The 14,813-nt window shown below is 47.0% G+C and overlaps 1 protein-coding gene across 1 annotated transcript in view; it reads right to left on the minus strand.

The window, feature by feature from the left end:
* Window positions 1-14,813, minus strand: part of LOC142256814 (C3a anaphylatoxin chemotactic receptor-like) — a 450,349-nt gene that overhangs the window by 177,385 nt on the left and 258,151 nt on the right. The gene's annotated exons all lie outside the window — the stretch shown is intronic.

The raw sequence follows: 14,813 nt of genomic DNA on the forward strand, positions 1-14,813 counted from the left end.
CGAGGTTCTCCAGTTCGCGGCTCGTGTGATTTTGGGGCCTGTTCTAGATCGAACTAGAACTCGAGCTTTTTGCAAAAGCTCGATAGTTCTAGAAACGTTCGATAATGGTTCTAGCAGCAAAAAAACAGCTAATTCCTAGCTGGCTTTCCGCTGTAATAGTGTAAGTCACTCTGTGACTCACACTATTATGACATTTCTGTGTATAGTGTGCGTGAACAGCGCATTTAGATCACTGCTGTTTGTATAATGGCGATCACCATTTTTTATTTTTTTTTTCCTTGTCTTCCTTCCCTAAGCGCGCGCGTGTAGTGGGGCGGGCCAGCATGTCAGCCAATCCCAGACACACACACAGCTAAGTGGACTTTTAGCCAGAGAAGCAACGGCATGTGTGATAGGATGTCCATGTCACATGTCCCTGCATTATAAAACCGGACATTTTCCTCCAGGACGCCATTATCGGCCTTCTGCGTCCTTGGTGTCAGACATCACTGGCGCAGCTCCGTCCTTTGTCCTATCGCCGATACAGCTGTATGCGCTCCATACACAGCGCTGGACAGCTTAGGGATAGCACTTTCTATAAGTCCTTTTAAGGGCTCGTACCAGCAGGGTCAGAGCCATAGGTGACAGGTCCTGAAAACAGAGACAGCGTCTGTGTAGCTAAGGTCAGGGATTTCGTCGCTGCATTTCCCCATTAGGAGGGAATAGAAAGGCAGGCTTCCATTCCTCTACCCAGAGCCCCACAACCCTGGCACTGTACCCTCCTGTCCTCTTCACACTCCAACTCATTATAACTAAGCCATTAAACTAGCAAACACTCAGTGTACCTAGTGGCATCCTAAACGTGGCTGTTGGACTTTTGTCTAGTCCCACTAGTGCAAAGACATTTGCAGCACGTCTGCCCGCATTGCACACTCCAACTCATTATAACTAAGCCATTATACTAGCAAACACTCAGTGTACCTAGTGGCATCCTAAACGTGGCTATTGGACTTTTGTCTAGTCACACTAGTGCAAAGATATTTGCAGCACGTCTGCCTGCATTGCACACTCCAACTCATAGTTATTAATCCATTATACTAGCAATTGATGCTGCCAGTTTAAAGGCCGTAGTTGCATTGTCAGGGATATTTATTCTTTATTATTCTGCTGTTAATAAAGCTAGACCACCGCTGCAATCTACACCACCTCTCAATTTTTACTACCACATTTTCAGTGCACAATCTTGTCGCAATCAACATGAGTGGCAAAATGACAGATGCTGGTGGAAAGGGTAAGAGGCGTGGTGGAAAAGGAAAAAAAGGTTTTGTCCGTGGGGAAGGTGGCAAAGCTCCATTAACATCTGCTGAAGATAGACCATCTACCAGCAAAAGTAAGATGTCTACTACTTACCGTGGACAATCCGATGTGCTCCTTTTTTACGAACACGAACAACAGGAACAAAGGTAGATGATGGCCAAAAAAGGAAAATTCTTGAATGGATCTCAAGTGGTCCAACAAGTGCCCTCTCAGCCACTTCAAGTACCGCATCCAAAAAACAGCAGTCCTCTGAGTTGTCATCCCAATCAAACTTGCTTTCTCCCAGCTCTGAAGTCTCCATCAGCCCTGCACAGTATGGTGGAACTGAGATGGCTGAGTCTGCAGAGCTGTTCACTATGGGGAGATAAGGTATGCACACCAGTGACTATGGAAGGGGAATACATGCAATAGCAGAAACTGCCGTGTGAATACTGACATGAAAAATTCAATAGCTATGTGTAAGAATGAAATGTGAAAAATGGAACCTGCATTACTGCCATGAACATATGAATCAAGAGAAATTTAGCTACTGAATTGATCAATGCAATAGAGCCCCAACACTACGCCAAAGTATTTCTCTACGTTGGGGTCCCTAGCTTGTGTGTGTCCTCTCATGCAGTTAAAAAACTTACCGTGTATGGGAAGCTGAGACCCAGGCTATATATACGATGTGGATTGGCAATAGGTGTGTATGGGGAGGGTTCACAAACGAAAAATGCAGAGCTGTTCAGTCACACTATAGCCTGGGAATCAGAGGTCTGCTCCCAAGCTACAGTGAGTACAGACCAGGAAATGGTCTGCAGTGATGCCCAGAACCTTTGTGACTCTGATTCAGGCCGTGAGGACAAGTTTCTGAGCATAATGTTGACCCTTTGTCACAAACTGTAACACCTGTGGTTATAGACAATGAGGAACATACTGATGAAGATGAGACGCAGATACCCGATTGGGATGACAACTTAAATATTCGGTCAGGGCAAGAAGAGGCTCGGTCTGAGAGGGAGGGGTGTGCAAACACAACAATTGATGATGAAGTTCTAGATCCACCTACTGTCAACCCACAGTCAGGCACTCGAGGAGGTCAACAGAGGTGGTAAAGGAGGATGCAACTGATGACGAAGTTACCTTGCGCCTTCCTGGACAGAGTCGGAGTACTGGTAGCACGTCTACAACTGCATCCTCAGCCACCATTCTGCCTCTGAGCACTAGTCGGGGTGGATCAACAGGTCGCATGCCCTCTAAGCCTTGCCTAGCCTGGTCCTTTTTTGACATAGCAAAAGATCGCCCAAATTATGTGATCTGTAAAATTTGTCATGGTTCTATTAGTAGAGGTCAAAACCTCAGCAGTTTGACAACTTCTTCCATGAATCGTCACATGAATAAATATCATATGTCCCGGTGGGAAGCTTACCTTGCTGCAATGCGGCCTAGCGGAGCAAACCATCCACCGCCTGCCCCTTCCAGTGCATACGCATGCTCTTCATCTTCTAGGACTGTGGGGACAGCTGTCACACCTGTTTTTCCACACACAACTTCCACCACTGTAACCGCAACAGGCACTTTGCTTGGTAGGTCGTCAGTTGGTTTGGAAGGGGAAACAAGTGAGTGTGTACAGCTCTCTTAGACATCGATAGCACCAACGTTGGATGAAGGCAACATCATGTCTCCGCCTGCACTTTCCTCACAAACCTGCATTTTTCCAGGGACACCCTACTCAACACCGTCTACACACAGCAGCCAGATCTCTGTCCCTCAAATGTGGTCAAATAAAAGGCCACTTCCTGCGACCCATGACAAAGCTAAGAGGTTGACTCTATCCCTCTGTAAGCTCTTGGCTACCGAAATGCTGCCTTTCCGCCTGGTGGACACACAGGATTTTAGAGACCTTATGTCTGTCGCTGTGCCCCAGTACCAGATGCCTAGTTGCCACTACTTCTCTAAGAAAGGTGTGCCCGCGCTACACCAGCATGTCGCACACAACATCACCGCTTCCTTGAGAAACTCTGTGTGTGAACGGGTGCATTTCACCATCGATACTTGGACCAGTAAGCATGGACAGGGACGTTACATGTCGCTGACTGGGCACTGGGTAACTATGGTGATAGATGGTGAAGGGTCTGCTGCACAAGTCTTGCCGTCCCCACGACTTGTGTGTCAATCCTCTGTCTGTCCAAGTACCGCCACTGCTTCTGCCTCCTCCACCTCATCTGGGTCCTCCACCTCCACCTCAAGCCTGCCTGGTCAGGCCACCAGCGTTCTCACTGCGCAGAAGGAATCACGCACGCCTCATTACTATGCTGGCAGCAGAGCGCAACGGCATCAAGCGGTCTTTAGCTTGACATGTATTGGGAATAAGAGTCACACAGCTGAGGAGTTGTGGTCAGCTCTGCGGTCCGAGTTTAATAAATGGTTGTCTCCGCTCAACCTGCAGCCTGGTAAGGCCGTGTGCAACAATGCTGCAAACCTGGGTGCGGCCCTTCGCCTGGGCAAGGTGACACACGTGCCTTGTATGGCTCACGTGTTGAACCTTGTTGTCCAGCAATTTTTAACACAATATCCCGGCCTAGATGGCCTTCTGAACAGGGCATGAAAACTGTCTGCTCACTTCCGCCGTTCAAGCGCCGCAGCTGAGTGACTTGCATCGCTCCAGAAGTCTTTCGGCCTGCCGGTTCATCGCCTGAAATGCGATGTAGCGACACGCTGGAATTCAACTCTCCACATGTTACAGCGACTGTTGCAGCACCGCCGAGCCCTGGTGCAATACGTCATGACGTATAGCCTGGGCCAACGAGATGCAGAGGTGGGGCAGATCACCCTGATGGAGTGGTCTCAGATCAAGGACCTATGCACCCTTCTGCACAGTTTCGACATGGCGACGAATATGTTTAGCGCTGACAATGCCATTATCAGCATGACAATTCCAGTCATTTACATGCTGGAGCACAAGCTAAACACTATTCGGAGTCAGGGGGTGGGACAACAGGAAGGGGAGGAACTACAGGAGGATTCATATGCGCAAGGGACAACAACATTACCAAGGTCCAGACGTTCATCATCACCAACGCGGCAGGCATGGAACCATGGGGTACAGGGATCAACAAGGGCGCATGGTAGCAGGCTAAATGTTGAGGAAGGTGCAGGACAACATGAAGAAATGGAGGACGAACTGTCCATGGACATGGAAGACCAAGCGGATGAGGGAGACCTTGGTCAAATTTCTGTTGAAAGAGGTTGGGGGGAGATGTCAAAGGAAGAAAGAACGGTTAGCACCTCTATGCCACAAACACAGCGTGGACTTGGTCCGCATGGCTGCGCAAGACACATGAGTGCCTTCTTGTTGCACTACCTCCAACATGACCCTCGTATTGTCAAAATTAGAAGTGATGATGACAACTGGATTGCCACACTATTAGATCCCCGGTACAAGTCCAAATTTTGTGACATAATTCCAGCCATAGAAAGGGACGCACGTATGCAGGAGTATCAGCAGAAGCTGTTACTCGATCTTAGATCGGCTTTTCCACCAAACAACCATGCAGGTGCAGGGAGTGAATCTCCCAGTTGTAACTCGACAAACATGGGACGGTCTCGTCATCTTCAACAGTCTACCCGTACCAGTAGGACCGTATCTGGTGCTGGTAACAGCAATTTTATGGAATCTTTTCATAATTTTTTTAGACCCTCCTTTGCAAGGCCACCAGAGACAACAAGTCTGACACATAGTCAACGGCTGGAGAGGATGATACAGGAGTATCTCCAAATGAACATCGATGCCATGACTTTGCAAATGGAGCCTTGCTCATTTTGGGCTTCAAATCTAGAAAAATGGCCAGAGCTCTCCAGTTACGCCATGGAGATTTTGTCGTGTCCAGCTGCCAGCGTTGTCTCTGAACGTGTCTTCAGTGCTGCTGGGTGTGTGCTGACAGATAAGCGCACGCGTCTGTCCAGTGACAATGTGGACAGACTAACGTTCATCAAAATGAACAAGTCATGGATCCAGAAGGAATTTACAACCCCTGTGTCATCCTGGGGAGAGTAAATGCTTGTGGATTTGGAATGTGCTTGATGCAAATCAAAACATCCTGTTTGCAACTAGGGCACAAATGCTGCCACTGAAAGGGGTGGGTGTGTGTGGGGCACAATTTTTGGAAAAAAGGGAGACTCCGCTTGGAGTAACCCTTGCTTGCTGTGTTTTTTAAAAGGAGCCAAGATGAACAAGTCATGGTTCAGCAAAGACTTTTACCTACCCCGGTGTCATCCTGGGGACGGTTAATTATGGCGTATTTTTGAATGTGCTCGATGCAAATCTAGCTGTGAAGTGTACAACTGGGACACAACTGCTGCCACTGAATGGGTAGGTGTGTGTGGGGCCCAATTTTTGGAAAAAAGGGAGACTCCGCTTGGAGTAACCCTTGCTTGCTGTGTTTTTAAAAATGATCCTAGATGAATAGATCTGGGATCAGGAAAGACTTTGCTACCTAACCCGGGGTCATCCTGGAAACGGTTAAGTATGGCGTATTTTTGAATGTGCTTGATGCAAATCTAGCTGTGAAGTGTACAACTGGGGCACAACTGCTGCCACTGAAGGGGTGGGTGTGTGTGGGGCCCAATTTTTGGAAAAAAGGGAGACTCTGCTTGGAGTCACCTTGTGGTGTTTTACATGATTTTAGAAGGGCGTGCCATGCCTATATCTGTGTCTCCTCTTTTTCCTTGTCCTGCTCTTTTGTTTTCGCATGACTATATGTCCTTGTCACTTTCCCATGTGTTTGTGTTGTGTTGTGAGTTGTTTGTCACCTTTTGGACACCTTTGAGGGTGTTTTCTAGGTGTTTTTTATGTGTTTGTGAATGCCTGCCATTGTTTCCTATGCGGTTCGAGTTCGGTTCGTCGAACGTTCGACGAACCGAACTCGAACGGGGCCTCCGTTCGGCGAACCGACCTCGAGCCGAACCGGGACCGGTTCGCTCATCTCTAGTTAAAAGTTCAGTTCGGGACCCAAACTTGACCCCAGAGCGAAAACCGCATATTAGCCAAAGGAGATCCAAACTTTGTTTTACATAAAATGGCTGTAAAATGGTCACAGAAAGGGCTAGGGAAATGCAAAAGGAAGCAAAATGGGGGAATTTGCCCTGCAAACATGTGAATATGGAATAAATAAAATTTTCATTGGCTCTATTTTTGATCACCAGCACAGGTAAAACAGACATCTGTGTGTTGAAACCCACAGCTGTTAGCTTTACCTTGGCTGGTTATCAAAAATAGAGGGGATTCATCTCCGATTCTTTTTAATTATAAAAATAAAAACTGTATTTTTCATTTTATAAGACGCATTGGATTATAAAACTCACTCCAAACTTAGAGATAAAAAAGGTAAAAAAAAATGGCATCTGTCTTATACGCCAGTGGTGTCTTACCGTGGGGGGGTGGCAACAGTGGTGGAGAGGGTTCACAGGAAGCAGGAGCGTTACAGAAGTAGGGCGATGCTGCAGGCGCTGCTGGCAGTGGTGGGGGCTCTGCTGGCAGCATTAGGTGCTTTGCTGGCAGGGTTGGGGGCTGTGCTGGCAGTGGTGGCGGCTGTAATGGCAGAGGTGGGGTCTGTGCTGGCAGTGGTTAGTCTGTGCAAATTGTGCGGAGCAGGATGGTGTAGCAAGTGTCCCAGATGCTCTGTAAACAGTGCAGGCTTCAAATAAATGGCACCCGGCATGTGCGCAAATTGAGCTCTAGGCTCAATGACAAGCCGATATCTCATCTGCGCATGCGCCACCTCTGGGAGTCATTTTCCTTAAAGTCACTGCTGGGAGATTAATGGGCTGGAAGTGGCACATGTGCAAATGAGAACTGCTGGGAGATTAATGGGCTGGAAGTGGCACATGTGCAAAGGAGAACTGCTGGGAGATTAATGGGCTGGAAGTGGCACATGTGCAAATGAGATCTTGAGTCAAGAGCTCCATGTGTGCACGCGCCAACTTGGGGCGCTATTATTTGAAGCCAAAGCGTCTGGGACACCCGCCGCACCACCCTGCTCTACACAGCCACTTCAGCGCGCACAGACAGATACCTGCACAGCCAGCCAGCCACCCACACAGCCAGCAATCCACCCACACAGCCAGCAATCCACCCACACAGCCAACCACCCACACAGCCAGCAATCCACCCACACAGCCAACCACCCACACAGCCAGCCAACCACCCACACAACCAGCCAGCCGCCCACAGAGTTAGCCACCCACATATCCAGCCATCCACCCACATAGCCAGCCAGCCACCCACACAGCCAGCCATCCACCCACACTGCCAGCCAGCCGCCCGCACAAACAAATGCCTACACAGACAGAGAGCTGCCTGCACAGCCAGAAAGCCTCCCATACAGTCAGACAGCTGCCTGCACAGACATCCTCCATCACAGCCCTAATCATAGCCAGCACAGCACCCATTCTGCACCCATTCTCCTCCTCCCTGTAAGCTACATTTGGATTTTAAGATGCACCCCTGAGAAACAATGTGTCTTACTATCCAAAAAATATGGTAATTTAAAAAAAAAAAAAAAAAAATAGTGTGGGGTCTCCCTTATTTTTGATAACCAGCCAAGGTAAAGCAGTCAACTTGGGGCTGGTAATATCAGGCTGGGAAGTCCAATATTTATTTGGCACTTCCCAGGCTAAAAGAAATTCTGGCTCTTTACCCGGCTCTTCCTTATTGCCCTGCTGCTATGTCAATTGGGGTAATACTTTTGGGGTTGCTGTCAGCTGTGAATTGACAGCTGGCATCAAAGCCAGATGTAAGTAATGAGGCATCTATCAGAAACCCCCATTAATAACCTGGCAAGTATAGATTTAAAACATACAGACACAGGAAAAAAAAAATTATTAGAACAAACACACACCCATACAAAATTACGGATTCCACCGATGTGTCACTTTCTGGTCTGTATAGTGCAGTTTTTCTGAAATCACAGCTTTATCAGCAGAGATTATCACTGCAGCCATGTGGTCCAATCACGCCTCTTCCATTAATTGGCCACGTTGTGCCTATGCATAATGCACCTAGAAAGATGCCAATCAGTGTCGTAGATAGTGTTATACAAAGCTCAGTATTCAGCAAATGGACAGATTTTCAGCAAATAAAACATGACATTTTATAAGCAATGTATAAAGCAGCCCAGTAAGGGACACATCACTGCAATGAGGGTCTACATGTTGCTGCTCTCACATGCAGTGGCGTAACTACCGCGGTCGCAGCGGTCACGATCGCGACCGGGCCCGGGAGGTTAGGGGCCCGGCGGCCACCAGGCAGATCAGCAGCCAGCTCCTGTCAGTGTGAGAGGAGCTGCGCTGATCTGTCACAGACCTCGCGGCCACTATTTGACCCGCTGCCGCCGCCGACACCGGGCGCCCCTGCCTGATGTCAGCGGCGGCACCGGGGCCCCCTACCTGGTGTCAGCGGCTTCGGCGTCTCCCCCGTCACCGCGCACAGTAATGATGAAGCATAGCGCGGCCGGTGCCGCGCTATGCATCACCATTCTCCCCCTGTGCGATGACGTCACTCCCGAGTGACTGCTGTGCTGAGTGCACAGAGTGCAGGACAGGAGGACGCCGACCGCAGCACCGGGAGAACAAGCAGCGGGGAGGACAGCAGCGGTGGAAGGAAGAGAGAAGGTGAGTACTTGTTTTTTTTTTTTTAATATGTGAGTAAACGGTGGCCAGAGGCTTGGGAAGGCAGTTCTGGGGAAGCTGCATTATTGTACATGGAAGCCTGGAGAGGCTGCTTTATACATGGAGGTCTGAGGAGGCTGCATTATATGTGGAGGTCTGGGGTAGCTGCATTATTATACATGGATGCCTGGAGAGGCTGCTTTATACATGGAGGTCTGAGGAGGCTGCATTATATATGGAGTCCTGGAGAGGCTGCTTTATACATGGAGGTCTGAGGAGGCTGCATTATATATGGAGGCCTGGAGAGGCTGCTTTATACATGGAGGCCTGTAGAGGCTGCATTATACATTGAGGTCTGGGGAGGCTGCATTATATATGGAGGTCTGGGGTGGCTGCATTATTATACATGGAGGCCTGGAGAGGCTGCTTTATACACGGAGGTCTGGGGAAGCTGCATTATTATACATGGAGGCCTGGAGATACTGCATTATACATGAAGGCCTAGAGATACTGCATTATACATGGAGGCCTGAGGAGGCTGGGTGCATTGTTATACATGGAGGCCTGGAGAGGCTGGCTGCTATATTATACATGGAGGCCTGAGGAGGCTGGGTGCATTGTTATACATGGAGGCCTGGAGAAGCTGGCTGCTACATTATACATGGAGGCCTGAGGAGGCTGGCTGCATTATTATACATGGAGGCCTGGAGAGGCTGGCTGCATTATTATATATGGAGTTCTGTGGGGGCTGCATAATACAACATGAAGGACACCTTATACATGGAATATAGGGGTGCCTTATGCATGGAGGAGTATGGGGCTGCATAATGCAATATGAAGTTTTATGGGGTTGCGTTATAATACATATAGGACTATGGGGGCTACATTATAATATATGGAGGACTATGGAGGCTACCTTATACATGGACTTTGGGGGTGCATTATAAAACATTGGGGACTATGTGGTGCAGTATAATATATGGAGAACTATGGGGTGAATTATAATATATGGAGAACTATGAGAAATTCATTATAATAATTGGAGGGCTACTTTATACAAGGAGGACTATAGGGCTGCATTATAATATATGGAGGCCTATGTGGTGCAGTATAATACATGGAGAACTATGGGGTGAAATATAATACATAGAGAACTATGAGAAATTCAAGATAATAATTGAAGGGCTACTTTATACATGGAGGATTATGGGGGTGCATTATAATATATGGAGGACTATGTGGTGCAGTATTATATATTGAGTACTATGGGGTGAATTATAATGCATGGAGAACTATGGGAAATGCATTATAATACATGGAGGACTATGGAAGTGTATTCTAATATATGAAGGGTTATGTGGGACCCTTTATACTATTTGGAAGGCTATGTGGGTGCCATTATTGTATTTGGAGAACTATATACAAAGGGGGACAAAGATACAAGCAGGGGATGGGAACGTTTTGTGCTGAGGGAAAAAGGCTCTTTTCCCTCAGCACCCAGCTTTCTCATGCTCTGCTATACATCTTCTCTCAGCACCCAGCTTTCCCATGCTCTGATATGGGAAAGCTGGGTGCTGAGGGAAAGATGTATAGCAGAGCATGGGGAAGCAGTGTGCCGAGGACAAGATGGATATCAGAAAATAGGAAAGCTGGGTGCTGATAGAGGGATTTCAGATCATGGGAAATCTGGGTGCTGTGGGTAAGAGCCAAGTGTCAGCATCATTATCCTGTACCCTAAATGTCGATGTACGTGGAGGGGGGGCCCAGATCTGAACTTTGCACCGGGGCCCATCAAACTCTAGTTACGCCCCTGCTCACATGGAATATTAAACAACTGCTTACAGATTCCCTTTACACAAATGTATGGACTTTATGGATGTGGTGATTCAATTGGTACTCCACGATCAAGTTTCAGTGAAGGGTAAAGTAAATGGAGCCCCATACCACTTGCAGGAAAAGTTACTGTAGATCTAAAACACTGTCCCCTGAAAACAATGGGACCTGCATTTTGAAACACATAAACTTTAGTTCTATATATACTGAACAAAAATATAAACACAACATATTTGTTTTTGTTCCCATTGTCAATGAGCAAAATTAATTAAATTTAAGATTTCTATGTACAAAAAGTAATTTTTCTCTCAAATATTGTTCAGTAATCTCTACATCTATATTAATGAGCACCTTTTGTCAAGATAATCTATCTACCACACAGGTGTGCATATGCAGATGATTACTGCACAGGCGGGCCTTACACTGGCTATCATGATTATTGCACAGGTGCGCCTTAAACTGACTAGCATGAATATTGCACAGGTGTGCCTTAGGCTGGCCAGCATGATTATTGCACAGCTGTGCCTTAGGCTGGCCAGAATGATTATTACCCAGGTGCACCTTAGGCTGGCAACAATAAAAGGCCACTCTAAAATATATAGTTTTACAGTATTGGGGGCATCCTGAGAGGGTCAGAAATCCACTCTGTATCAGGTTTGGCCATCATTTGTCAGTCTGCCATTTACCCTGTGCAGTGAAAACAAGGATTCATCCATGAAAAGAGTAATTCTCAACATACCAGGTGCCACCGAATGTGAGCATTTGCCCATTCAAGTAGATTACAAAGATGAACTGCAGTGAGGTGGAGACTGAGATGAGGACAACGAGCAGCAGATGAGCTCCCCTGAGATGCTTCTGACAGCTTGTGCAGAAATTCTTTGGTTTTGCACCGATTGTTGCAGCCGCTGTCTGGGTGGCAGGCCTCAGGCGATCTTTGAGGTGAAGATGTTGGATGTGGAGGTCCCGGGCTGGCGGGGATATATAAGATCTGCGGTTGTGAAGCCAGTTGGATGTTCTGACAAATTCTCTGAAACGCCTTTGAGATGACTTATTGTAGAGTCATTTCTCACATTCAATTCCTGAGAAACTGCTCTGGTGGACATTACTGCATGTAACACTCATGGCCAGTGTAGATGCTGCGAGAGCAATTAGTGGACTCACTGGACCACAGGGGGACCCCAGGCTTACTCGTAGTAGGAACGGCTTGACTAACCACCCACTGCGAGATGGACACCAGACACCACTCCCAGGGAAGTGACCAGAATTGTGACAGCTGACACCCAGGACAGGTGATGGACTCAGGAATATACGGTACAGATGGGGTAGCTGAAGCAAGCTGGACAGGCAGAATTGATGGGTACAGCAAGGATACACAGACATAGGAAGGCAGGTACTGGAGGCAGACATAGGGTTAATAGGACAGGAGCTAAGCACCTGACAACTAGCTAGGTAGCAGACTGAGGACTGACTGACTAACTAGAGGAATTGTGCAGGCACCTTCCCTAATGGGAAGATGCCTTAAATACACATTTCCTGGAAATGGCACACCGACCCTTTAAGAGGAGGGCCGGTGTGCGCATGCACATCTTAGGAGCACTCTAGGGAACGAGGCAGCAGAGCACGTGGATGACTGTGTGGCAGCAGAGGAGGATGCAACTCGGCCGGGGCAGTAAGTAAGTCGGTGTCCCTGCAAAGACACCGGTGCTACACTGCAGTCAGCATGACAATTGCATGCTCCTCAAAACTTGCAACCTCTCTTGCAACATCTCTGGCATTGTGTTGTGTAATAAAACTGCATATTTTAAAGTGGTCTTTTATTGTTACCAGCCTAAGGCACACCTGTGCAATGATCATGCAGTTTTATCAGCATCTTCATATGCCACACCTGTGAGATGGATGGATTATTTCAGCTAAGGAGAAAGGACAAGTGCTCACTAACAGATCTAGGCTAATTTGTGAACAATATTTTAGAGAAAAGGGCCTTTTGTGCACATAGAAAAGGTCTTAGATCTTTAAGTTCAGCTGATGAAAAATGGGACAAAAAACAAAAGTGTTTTTTTTATTTTTGCTCCGTATATAAAATATATTTAATTATTTCTGTTTTAACTTTTTCTCCGAGAAACTTTGGTTGCATCTAAGTGGGCATGTCATAACTCTTACAGACTTTGGAATTAAATCTTATCTCTTATCTCAGGCCCTGATGGGTCTTACATAAAATCAAAAACATATTTTTTGTAACTTCAAACTCTCATAAATAGAATAATCCTTTCATACTCCATTGAAATGTTATATTTGCAAAATATCCTCACATAGTGATAACACAATTTCTGAGGCCAGAAGCCTCTGTAATGTGTTTTTTTTGGTATGGATTTAGTAAATGTTTTCATTTAATTTATTTGGAAAGGATCATCCAAGTACACTGGTTTTGTCATGTTCAGACAAGGGGATGTTCGGTGCATGGTTTAAAACAGAGGTACAACATTAATTGAAAAAGGGAGGATGGCCCTAGTAGTAGGGAGCAGGGGTGGAGGGTCATCCCTTAATTCCCCTAACATCTACTGTATATATGAGCCCTTCCCCTGGTTGCTGTCACGTGCCAAGTGCCTAACTGTATCGCCTCTCATGCTGGTCAGTAAAAAGGCAAGTGAGTGCACTAGAGTTTACTACTGCAGTGATTAAACAAAGGGGAAGGGAGACAGACAGGGGAACACAGAAAAAAAGTATAAACACCAACTCCAAAATTGCAGCCAGGTTTCAGAGCTGCAAGCAGCACAACCTCAGCAACTTCCAGAGGTTTCCTCCTTTAGAAGGTGCTACTTGTTTGGGTAAGATGGACAAACCCAAATATCAAGACCCTTAAGACTACCATAATAACATGACCATGTACCATGGCAAACCACAAGCTACCTTGCAGAGAGGACTCCCCACCCTACTGCATGAGTTTGTCGAAGTACATAGGTGGGACTTCCTCTCTAGGGAGACAAACAGGGGGTCGGCCACCATAGATCTATCTATGAGGCAACTATCTACCCTTATAGCAAGGACCATGGGGGCCTCTAACGACTGGAGTAGCATACTGAGCCAGGAAATATCTATGTCTACCTGATAGATCATGACAAAAATGACACCTAAGAGAAGAATCTTTCCATTGGGTGTCAGTTGCCCATCTACGTAACTCAGAGCAAAACTCCTCAGCCGGCTGCACCCCACTGCTGGAGATTACAGAGTTTGGACTTGGCAAGGGAGACACAATCAGGGTCATCATGAACAAGGGCCAAAAACTCATCCACTCACTGTAATGACTGAGAGTCGGTCAGCAGATAGAAAGCCCAGGACTGGGGATCTCCTTGAAGTAGAGAGACTACAATCCCCATTCGCTGTTACTCCCTGAGGAATGAAGGCGGAGCTAGAAATATAATTTAGAAGCTTCCCAAAACATCATAAACCGAGACCAGCAGATTTGTAATTTGCTGAAACTGCTGCACAACCTGAGACCATAGATCTGTTACTTCCTCCAACAGACTCTGGATCAGGCATACAAAACCCGCAGCCTGAGCCACACCGAATCCAAAAACTAATTTTATCGGCCGGTTAAAATGTCATGCATGGAAAAGGGGATGTCTTCTGCATGGTGCAACACAAAAGTACAACGAGAATGGAAAAGGGGAGGATGGCCCTAGTGGTAGGGAGCATCGGTCAGGTCACCTTCTGACACTGACCTGTGTCTGAACCCTGAGCTTCCCTAACAACCCTATATGAATCCTTCTTATCACCATCATGTGCCTAGTCCCGAACTGTCCCCCCACTTACCCAGTTTAGTGCAAAGGCCAGTGAGTGCACTAGACTTCATCACTGCATTAATAAGATACACACAGGGGAACATAGACAAATACCAACTTCAAAGCTGCAGCCAGCACCAAAGCTGCAAATGGCACAAAATCAGCAACTTTAGAGGCTTCCTCCCTTCCTAGTGGTCAGTACAGAATGAATTCTAAAACGGGCATCAGGTGATGGCACATGTGACTATTTAAAGG

The sequence above is a fragment of the Anomaloglossus baeobatrachus genome, chromosome 11 (assembly GCF_048569485.1).
Source record: "Anomaloglossus baeobatrachus isolate aAnoBae1 chromosome 11, aAnoBae1.hap1, whole genome shotgun sequence".
Classification (NCBI taxonomy): domain Eukaryota; kingdom Metazoa; phylum Chordata; class Amphibia; order Anura; family Aromobatidae; genus Anomaloglossus; species Anomaloglossus baeobatrachus.